The 11,092-nt window shown below is 48.3% G+C and overlaps 1 long non-coding RNA gene across 1 annotated transcript; it reads right to left on the bottom strand.

Moving 5' to 3' along the window:
- Positions 1-3,201: 3,201 nt before the first annotated feature.
- Positions 3,202-4,165, bottom strand: LOC123131096 (uncharacterized). Its single transcript, XR_006464061.1, has 2 exons — positions 3,974-4,165; positions 3,202-3,867 (listed from the first exon to the last, which is right to left on the bottom strand). It is a non-coding gene; the product is annotated as an uncharacterized lncRNA (long non-coding RNA).
- Positions 4,166-11,092: the final 6,927 nt, after the last annotated feature.

Genomic DNA, 11,092 nt, shown 5'->3' with positions numbered 1-11,092 from the left:
CATTGGCATCACCTCATCCAGTTTGCAAAACGCCCCACATGATTGACCAACCATGGTCCATGGCCACTTCTCTAAATTTGTTTGATATTTATATGTTTATTGCATATTCTTGTGGCAGTATGTGCGGATGGGGTTATGAGAGTATCCAGGATCGATAGCTTTAAGCAAGTCATTTCATTCTATGCGAGCTATCCCTTGTTACAACATATTCTAACACTACGAGGTGCTGCAGGATTCTTTAGATAAACTCGCCTGCTGGGGCACATCCCACTGCCATTGCTTTCTCAGAAGGGGCATCATATGTTGCTGTGGCAGCACTGGCACTGTTAGTCTCGTCTCTCTACATGTACGCGGGTGCTGGTGCTCCTCCTACTGGGGAAAACAAACAGCAGGGCAAGCTTTTTCCCTCCTAAGATAAAGTGGGATCACAAAAAGATTCACAGCAAAGAATAGGTACTGATCCTTGCGGCAGCTCAAGTGACTCATGGGACTGGTTATGGGAGCACAATAGTAATTTCTTGCTCTGAAGGTATGGGTTGTATACTTTCTTTGGACTATTTCCATTTAAGTAGTTACTCATGAGTCAGACTTGCTTACTAAAGTGATCTTTTAAGATCAAAAGGCAATGGTCTGCGGATATTTGTAATTACTGTGTCATTATAGATTTTTTTTATTTCAGCATTCATTATTTCGCCATGAATCGTAATACCATATATGCAGTTAGAGCTTTCTTTTGATCCTGTACCGGTGTAGGCTCCATAATATTGTGCATGATTTGATTCTGGCATAAGTTCATGTCTTTCAGCTGATAAGAATAACAGATGCTACACTTGGTCTGGTTATACATGGATTGCTTTCTATTCATAATATGTTTATAGGGCTTTGTTCTTAGTTATGGAGATAAATTGGTCTGTGTGGGTTGTGAAACTGGTGAAAGCTCCTGTAGATTGCTGGATGGTCCCAACAAACATTCATAGATCATCACCTAACACACGAACAACTGACAGTAACAGTAAGTTTTGACAAGTTTGTAGTTTCTGAAATGTGTAAATAAGCACACAGTAGCAGTTTGTTTTAAAATGACAAAGAAAATCCATGTACAAATAGTTTTGGAGTACATCCATCATGCCTAGCTTGGTGATTTTCCCATAAAGTGGTGTCAAGCTTCTCTACACATGAATAAGAGCAAAATGCAGAAGGCTCACAATCATTGTGTCTATATTCTCACTAATCCGGTGGATATCTGCTGCTTGGTGCTCCAGGACATTGACGATTAGATCACCGAGCTGAATCTCTCGGTGAACACACATGGCTGGCCAGCTGGTTCATCTGATCTCACTGGCCGACTTCTCCTCCTCGCAGAAGGACCTATTCTTCATTTGGAGTTCCTTGACCTCCTCCGAGGAGGCATTGGCTGCTCTCCTCGGAGCAACGAGAGCTTTTGAAGGTAGTGGTGCGACGGGTCAATTGACAAACGTAAGGAATAGTGTGAAGGATAGATAAGCTATTAGAAAAGTGTCTGGCGAGGTTTAACTATGAGCCAGTAGAGAGTATTGGTGTATTACATATGGTTAACAGTGGAGTTCGATGTTATTATTATGTATAGGGAGTAGATTAAATCATCTTTTTTCCCTTAATATTTGCTGTTTGGCGGAATAAACCTTTGCGGTCGAAACTTTATTAAGAAAATACTACTCATGATTGATGCATGCATTTCCAACATTTAATTACACACTTAGTAAGATTGATCTCCTGTGTCTGGAGGATTACTTGATTTTTGAGTTAAGGGCTGCTAGATCGTTCAACCGCAAAAAAAAAAGACTGCTAGATCCTTGAGAGGAGATGCATAGTGAAGTTGTCATTTCTGTAATCCTAGGCACAAAATGGAAAAGGAGTACTGAACTGCCGCATGCAGTACTACTGATACAGCCCACATGAAACTGGTGAGAGAAGTTGGGGAGTAGCTCGGTAAGAGCATCTCCAACAGGTGCGGCAAAAGGCGCGCCCGCGCGGTAAAATTTGGTTTTAGCGCGCGCCGGCTGGTTCCGTGCGCTCCGGCGGCGGCGGGAACTTACCGCGCGCGGGAAGCGCTTGCGCGCGCAGGAGAAAGCGGCACGCGGCGCGGTAGATTTGGCGCGTCGCTTCGCGCGCGCCTATAAAATGTCGCGCTCGCCGCGCACAGACACAGCCACGCGCCCTCCCCTCGCAACCTCGCCGCTTCACCGCTTTCCGCGTCACCACCGCGCCGCCGGGGTTCTTCGGGCTACCGTGGCGTCCGCGAGCGCCCCAACGGCTGGTACTCCGCCGAGATCCGGTCCGGCGATGTCCGGCTCGGCCTCGGGTCGTTCCGGAGCACGTACGAGGCGGCCCGCGCGTACGACACGGCGGCGTGGCGCTTGGATAGGCCCCGGTCGCAGATGAACTTCGGGACGTCTTCACGCGCGAGCAGGCGCAGCACGTCGCCCCTCCACCGCGTCTCATCACCGACATGGACCGTGCCGACCACGCTCGGCGCTGCCGCCGCCTCCTCATCGCCGAGGAGGACGAGCGAGCCATGGCGGAGTGGCGCAGTCGCCACCCGGAGGACGTCGCCGACGAGCGTGCCTACTGGGCGGAGAGGACGGCAAGGCGCCGCGCGGAGCAGGCGGACCGGCATCGGCGGAAGGCATCGTTGAAGCAGGTGGGAGGTCGATCTTCACGTCAGACGATGAACGTTGGGACGACATATGGCTTGATACCTCGGACAACACCGACGAGGATGGTGATGATGGTAGCGACTTGGAGTAGTTTCTATCTATATATGCCGTAGTAGTTTCTATCTAGTTGCACCGTAGTTCTATCTATCTATGCTTTCGAACTATCTATCTAGTTGCACCGATGTAAAATACCTTTGTATGGTTTTTTATCTATGCAATTTATCGTTTTTTATTATCTTAATATTTATCTATGCTTCTGAAAATGTTGTAAAAATGAGCGCGTGTGCTGCATTTTTGCGCGCTGCTGAAGCGACGCGCGCATGCTGCATCTTAGCGCGGCTGCTGGAGTCAGCGCTGCGCGCCGCGCCAAATCAGGCGATGGGCGCGCGGCAAAGCTGTTTTTTACGCGCGGCGCGTTCGGCGCATGTTGGAGATGCTCTAAGAAAAGAAACAAGAACACACAATGAAATGTGAAACACACACTCCAGTCTTCAGACAGAACATATCGCAGATACACACACGTTCCAATAGTTAAGCCCATCTTGATCATCACACTAATAATGTACTACTAGTAATTATGCCAATTATAATCACTAAAGATCCATGCATGTAGTGTTGCTTGGTAGTAGTAGAACCGTAGAAGAAGATAGATCGATGCTGCGAGCTGGCAAACTTAAGCTAGGCTAGAGGGGGCTCCTAGCTTAGCTTAGCTTATGGCTCTACGTACATGCAAAGAGAGAGGTCGATCTGCGGCAGAGACGTGAACACAACTCACGCTACAAGGCCAGCTTATTTACGCTAAAGGTGACGGCCGGCGAGGTTAATTAGGCCCAGCCAGGGTGGCGGCGAGGCTGGCGCAGAAGAAGGAGAAGAAGGAGCAGGCGATGGAGATTTGGGTCCAGAGGTCGAGGACGTTCCCGCCGGCGCTCTGCCCGCCGGCGACGACTGCCACCATGTAGACGACTCGGAAAAGAAGGTAGGTATTGGTGGCAGCGACGACGAGCGCGCTGGCGACGAGGCGCCGGCCCAGAAATGTGAGGGAACCCCCCGCCAGGACCACGACGGCCGCCGCGGCCGTCATGGCCTGAGCTACGCCGAGGAGCACCAGGGCGAGCGCCGCCGCGCGCAGGCGCAGCGCCTCCGCCTCCGTGGCAGAGTGCCCGATCTGCGACTGCATGCATGCATGGGTAACCATCCAGCAAATTAGTACATACGATACCGACGATAGTAGGTGCCAGCGAAAAGGGAGATAGATGCCGGAGTTGTGGAGTAATTACCTGGAAGTCTCCCGGGTTGCTGGTGGCGGCAACGAGCCCGATCACGGCCGCCACCAAGCCAAGCCGAAGACGAAGCCGATCACGGCAGCTGGTTGGTCACCACCAGCCATTGATGCTTGTCCCTCTTCCTCTTCCTCTTGTCGCGCAGGCGGTGCTTTCCTGATGGAGCTAGCTAGCTATCTCTCACGGTCATGGGTCAAGGCGGCGAGGGACGGGAGGTTCGGTCGGCTATATAAGCAAGTAGTAGTACATCAAGTGAAGTGATGAACGGCTGGCGAGACGTAGGCGTGGGCAAAGGAAAGCACGACACGTAACTGTACGTACCATCGATCTTTGGCAGTGCCCAGCCCAACTTCTTTGCAATTGCAAATGCAAATGCATGTGCGTATCCTGTGACCCCGTTTGCCGAGCGTTTCACACTTTTAATTTGCTTCAAGCGGACGGCTGAATTCTTGCACCCGAACGGAGGGGAGTGGCATGCATGGGCCATGGCCACGTACGAAGGCAAGCATCCCAGTGCTACACAGTGATAGTAGCAGTTGGCCGGCCTTTAAAGGATCGATGCATGCATCCATCGACGATGGAGACATAAGCTAGGTGGCTGGACAGGCCGGACATCACGCTCTTCTCCACTTCGTTTGTGGTGGAAGCTAGGTTTATCTGTCACACCACAGTTTGATTCCAAGTGGATGACTTTTTTTCCTGGCAAATGTACGCACAAATTCAGAAGCAAAACAATGGCATAGATAGTTACTCGCAACAGTTATACAGCTCTGAAGGCACATACCAGTTGATAATCTCAAAAACTGATTGTTCTACTACTAATTAACTCACTAGATATCCGTCAAAAAACTTAACTCACACCATTTTTTTTCTGCGAATAACTCATAACATAGCCCTCCAAAAAGTTAACTGACAACATATCCAATACCAAGCGCAGCCATGGCTAGCTGGAAGTAATTCACAACTAGATTTCCCAAGAGTACTGTAGCCTGCTAAGAAAAGAGTGTTGTAGCTACATGGAGCAACTTACTACTTGTTCAGTAGCAGTCAGGAGGTAGAAAGACAGCTTAATTAAAGCATCTCTAGCATTACCCCATAGTGTATCAATGGGTATGTTAGTCTGCAAAAACAAGACCATGGTTTCTTTATACAAGATCAGAGAGGGCGGCCTTTTTTTTGGTAAAAAACATCCCCTTAAAGTCATATTTAAGGAGAAAAAAATGCCATTTAGGGGAAAAGGGTATTTAGCAGATTCCTAAGGTTCAAGAGCTCGGTTTGATAGACATAAACCTCAATGATTGCTAGCGTGGCTCGCCTCGCTTTTCGACGCGGAGCTCGCTGCTGTCTTTTTAGCTTCAAAACTACAGTGCGTGTGTTAGCACTACGGCTTTTCAGCACTTTTGAGCTTGGTGCTTTCTGGCTTCTTCTCCACACCTTTCTTTAGCAACTCAGTTAAAGGCCTGCTGATAGCTCCATACCCCGGTACAAACCTTCAAAAGAGAGAATTCCTTATTTAACGTTTTCTTTCTTATCTAACACAAAGTTCAAACTTTGTTTCTTTTGTGATACTTACGTCAATTTTGACTACTAACAATGGTAAATGACACCTGAAAAGACGACTCTAACTCTAATGCAACTTGGGGCCAGGATTAATGTGATGAACGGTTGGTGAGATGTACGCGTAGGCAAAGGAAAGCACGGCATGTATCTTTGGTGGTGCCCAACTTCTTAGCAATTGCAATTGCATGTGCATATCCTCCCTGAACGCGCAGGTGCGTGGGGCCATGAACTCTTGCCATGTGCTGATGTGAAGGAACGTTAGTATCTCGAGAGAGGCACGTGCATCGTAATTTGTATAGAACCTAAGAGAAGAATGTGTAATTGGCCTAGTAAAATCTTAATTAGTTGTAAAGAAAGATACTGTAGGTTGCATGAGTGGGTCGGCATGTCGCCGCGCCCGCCGTTTCACACTTCTAATTTGCTTCCAGAGTATGGCATATCAATTCTTGCACCCGAACAGAGTGGCATGCATGGGGCCATGGCCACGTACGGAAGTAAGCATCGTAGTGTGCTGCACAGTAGTTGTAGCCGGCCCCGGCCTTTAACGGATCGATCATCGATGCATGCATCGACGATGGAGACGACACACGCACAAGTCACGGAACGTCAGAACGGGCATGCGCCGTCCATTTAGCGGACGCGCCGGGCGCCACTTCAAGGAGCTGGCAACGGAGTTTCAATCAGCTTCCAGGAATGGACGAAAAAGACAAGGAGGGATGGTGTCCGACGTACGCTGGCCGGCTGCGTTCATGGTAGACTTCCGATCGAGGCGTACCTGGCTCGCATTCTACGACGGCGAGGTGCTCCTTCATCAAGCTGATCGCCAGATCGTGCTGCTCAACGACAGAGGGCGGCCGATCGACGGGGAAGTCGTGGTGCATGGTGGTTGGGTTCAGTTTCCTTGTCACATCTCGTTTGGCGTTGGGGAACCTACAGAGAAACCATGCCCCGAGCGTGCGCCCACCGCGGCACAATCGTGTACCGTGAAGGCGGGGGCATTGAGGCTGCCACGACTCCTCGCAAGGGGGCTCCTCCTTCCTACAATGGCGGAAGTGGATGCCAGGACCCACAGCAACAATGTTACATTCATGGAATAACAAGGGGGTTTACGGAGTGTTTGTGACTTGGCAGGTGCCAATTGGATTAAGTAAGAGGGAGGGCCCCACCCACACCTGAAACTAGGGGGTTGGAGAGAATTAGAAGGAATGATCCGTGGTGGGATCATTCCAGTTACATCTCGGATATCGCCTCCCGCAGATTTCACCGCTCTCTCCGGACACTTCTGGGAGAGAGCTACACTTTCACCACCTAGTCCACTAGAAAATTTCAGCTGGTGGAAGGGAAAGCGGATGACACGCGCTCCTTTGCGCAGGTTGCGTCGGCTTCTCCTCAGATCCAACGGAAGATGGGGGATGGCGGCGGTGGCGGGTGGCGTGGGGGTGGGAGGTGGTTGTGGTGGTGGTGGCGGTGGCGGAGGCGGGCGTGCATATTTTGCTACTGTTGGTGATCATGAAAATGAGTTTGCATGTCGAATTTACCTGGTTCTAAATAGTTTTGATGCATGATATAGTCTCTACGCTTTCGTAGGGAAATGTCTTACTGTTAAACATGATCACTGGCATATCAATTCTTGCACCCCGAACGAACTGGCATGCATGGGGCCATGGCCACGTACGAAAGCAAGCATTCGTAGTACTTAATTACTCTACTACACAGTGTGGCTGTGGAAGGCCCTTAAAGGATGCATGCATCAAGGACGATGGAGGTCGTGCCTTGCGTGACCATTCTGCCATTTGAGTCCATACAGCTGGGCTCGACGGTGAGCCTTACGTCCCTGATGGATGCTTACCGGAAACGGAAACCAGCCGAGCCATCATCACTAGCTAGCGTATGATACGTGCCGACTGAGTGAGAAACGGGAAGCTGGACGCGGCGGAGACGACGTACTTTGCATTGTCTTCGCTATCAACGGGCAGCTGCTGCTATGACCGACCGGGCGACCGGACCTCACGCTCTTCTCCACTTCAGTTTATGGTAGTAGAAGGTTAGCTGTAATAGTTTGATGGCATGTTATGTCTGATCAACGTCATTTCGGTGCATGGCCCTTTTTTTTACTGGGAAAGGTGTACAAACTCAGAAGCAAAACAATGGCATATATAGTTACTCCCAGCAGTTATGCAGCTCTGAATGCACATATCAGTTGATTGTCTCAAGAATTGTACTACTACTAATTACTAACTCACTACATATCCCTCAAAAAAGTTAACTTGCAACACATATCCAGTACCAAGCGCATGCATGCATGGCTAGCCGGAAGTAATTCACAAACAGAGTTCCATACCGCCTACCTGCACGCTGCATTGTGTTGATTGATGGAATTGCTCAGCCCACTCGTTGATGGAATTGCTCATATCAAGTACTGAAGAAGCAGAATACAAAGCATTAGCGAATGCAGCAGCAGAGATCGTTTGGGTCAAATCCATGCTAAAGGAACTTGGAATACATCACACACAAACTGCATGTCTTTGGTGTGACAATCTTGGTGCTGCTTACTTGTCTACAAATCATGTCTTTCATGCGAGAAACAAGCACATTGAAATTGATTATCACTTTGTAGGAGAAACAGTTGCTAGCAAGGAGTTAAAAATTTGGTTTGTGCATTTCAAAGATCAAGTTGCTGATGGATTCACAAAGGCATTGCCTACAAGATCATTTGAAGAATTTTGGCGTAATCTTAACTTAGAAAAGTTATGATTAAGGGAGAATGTTAAACAAGCATATGGTTAGCCGCCTAACCATGATTTGTGCGCTACACATTGATAGAATAGAGATAGATTTCCTACGGTTTAAACTTGCTGTTTATCTCTATCTCTCCCTCTCCTAAATCTCTTTCGGCTGATAACCGAAACTCGTTATACTCCACGCCAATATCAGTACATATACATGGCTTAGGGCGTAGGAACGCTTCAACATAACTTTATAGGGGGAACAAGTGGATTAACCCGTTTACTTTTTGTTTTTTATCAATCCCCTAGTTCTTTGGGCTCGTTTTGAATTTTTTTGAGGAATTTGTGGGCTCGTTAACATAAAAAGGTGAGGCGGGACAAACAGAGGACAGAGGGGCATACGTTACCAAGCGACACTTTTGTTTTTAACCTGCCAACTCGTAGTTGGATGAAAATCAATTGGGCTTCAATTGATTTTCATCCAACTGTCAAATAGACATTCGCTAATTTAGTGTTTAATGTTTTATAGTGAGGGGAAGAATTTACATCGAAGCTAAATAATGTTCTCTATACTCTGTATTGCTAATGAAGCGGGGAGCCAGCGAATCATGTCAGATAGTAGCAACGAACTGGAGAATGATGCCAGATATTAGTAGCGAATGACTTGATCTCCAAGTAATAGCCAAAGATTATCACTGGGCACAACATAGGTAGCAAGGGCGCTTGCCCTTTGCCGCTCTCTTCCTGCGTCGCTCCGCCTGTTTCGTTGCCTTGTCAGGGCACTACCAGTGATTGGCAACATGATACAGGATCGCGGTAATTTCCCTCTCACCCAGTAGAAAAATCACATCGCTTATGTATCATATAGAAATCAACATGTTCGAAGTTAGATTAATTGGCGCAAATGAGACAAGCACGGTCCACGATAGTGAAAAAAACTAACATGGACAGGGGCATATGCCCCCCCTCCTCGACGCACTTCACCATATTGTATTTATTCAATAGTTATTTATAGTTGAGCGTATTATAGTCATTATTTGCATCATATAATCACATATAGATGGTGTATTGAGACTTTATTTGACAGCTAAAATTATGTCTTTTATGTTTATGCATTTATATTTTTTGATGATATACAACATATATTGTTGAAAGTATATATGTTACTTTGTTAATGTTCATTGTGCCTCAATCGCACTACGGCCTTCATAATGCTAGGGCTGGCCCTCCCAGTCCTTGTCGTCCTGCCAAAATCCTCCAAGGAGGTTCATGACTGACTGGTATGACAGCGTCGCCGCCAAGGATGCCAGCAACATAAGCGACCCACGCATCTCCTTGGTCCACTTGTTTTGCCTCTCCAACAGCTAGTCGGCATTGTCATCCTCATGGAGGACGACGATGCTACTGTCCGAAGGAGGGGCGCTGGCACTGGAACCGGCCGACCCGCCGCCCTGCTCGATGTCGATGAAAATGTGTCCTGGAGCACCTCCCCGTGCCTTGTGATGAGACGACATAGTCTGCTACCTAGCGCGATCGAGTAGCACACCGTATTTAGAGAATGACAAAGAACCATGAAAGAATAAAGAAGGGAACAATAATAATGTCGCCAATACTACTACAGTACTATCACAATCTATATCTATATATACCTAATATTAAACGATGTAGGCTTTCATAGTTTTCTATAAGTCACCCTTTTCTATCCGTTGATTTTATGTTAATAATAAAGATTGACGGCTGAGATTTAAAAATAGATTTATGTTTTTTCCTATTTAAAAGAAGTTAATCATACTGTTTTCTTATAATTGCATATACGTAGCTAGCTAGGTTTCCATATGTAGGTACAACTCACGTTATCTAGGTAAATATACCTAGCTTGCCCTGGATTGGAATCCGTTAGCAGCAGGAGACTGATTTGGCGTCGATCGGCCCACCAGTGCGGCCACGCGTACATCAACTTAAGCTGGGATAAAGCCATGCCGCAAGACCCTCGTTCATGGTGGTCGTTCTCGACTGTCCAGAGTCAGAATCAGGCGACATGGCCACACCGGCGGCGCTTTGTCGCTGTTCTCGCCATGGGCTGGGCATGAGTACGACCTGGGCGTCTCCCCGGTTCCGGGCCATGGCAATCCTAGGACGAAGTAGTTCGTGTCCGGCCATGTGGTTGCGGCGTCCTTCACCGAATTATCCGATACGGAGGCGTACTGGAGCTCCGGTGGAAGGAGCGGGTAGGTGGGCTTCTAGATGTCGCGATCGAAGAAGAAGGCGAGGAGGAGGTCGGGAAGGAGAGAGTAGAGGGATGGATGCAGGAGTCGGTCACGGACATTATCCAGGATGTCGGCTAGGCACCGTTCCTTGTGTAGCTAATTTTCAGCACTAGCAGAAGGTCGTGACACTGTGGCGCGAGCCCGAGTCTGTGGAGAGCCCACATGACGTGCGGCGCCGCTGGTGCCCATTGACGCTGATCTCGCCACCTCTCCTCTTAATAGCTAAGGGTGGAACTGGCATGCACGCACAGGACGTGCAACTGACTTGCGGTGTTTCTGTTTTCGGCTTTTCGCCCTCTTTATTCCTTGCATAACAGTAGTGCATGATCTAAACGCCATTTGCGCATGCACAGGACGTCCTGATGGCCCGATCTAAACAGCCTGCATGTTTGTTTCTTAGTAGTTTTTCTATTACACATGCAAGTAGTGTAGCGCGTCCACGAGCCCGCGATTTTCTCTCTCCAGGCATTGCCGTGATTAGTGGATTAACTTAGACCAGGAGCCAATGGTGGGATGACGCCATGATTATCGACGATCATACCCCGTTTCTTTCGTTCCTTTTT

The sequence above is a fragment of the Triticum aestivum genome, chromosome 6A (assembly GCF_018294505.1).
Source record: "Triticum aestivum cultivar Chinese Spring chromosome 6A, IWGSC CS RefSeq v2.1, whole genome shotgun sequence".
Classification (NCBI taxonomy): Eukaryota; Viridiplantae; Streptophyta; class Magnoliopsida; order Poales; family Poaceae; genus Triticum; species Triticum aestivum.
Note: the sequence above shows the minus strand (reverse complement) of the source record. Positions and strands in the feature narration are given on the sequence as shown.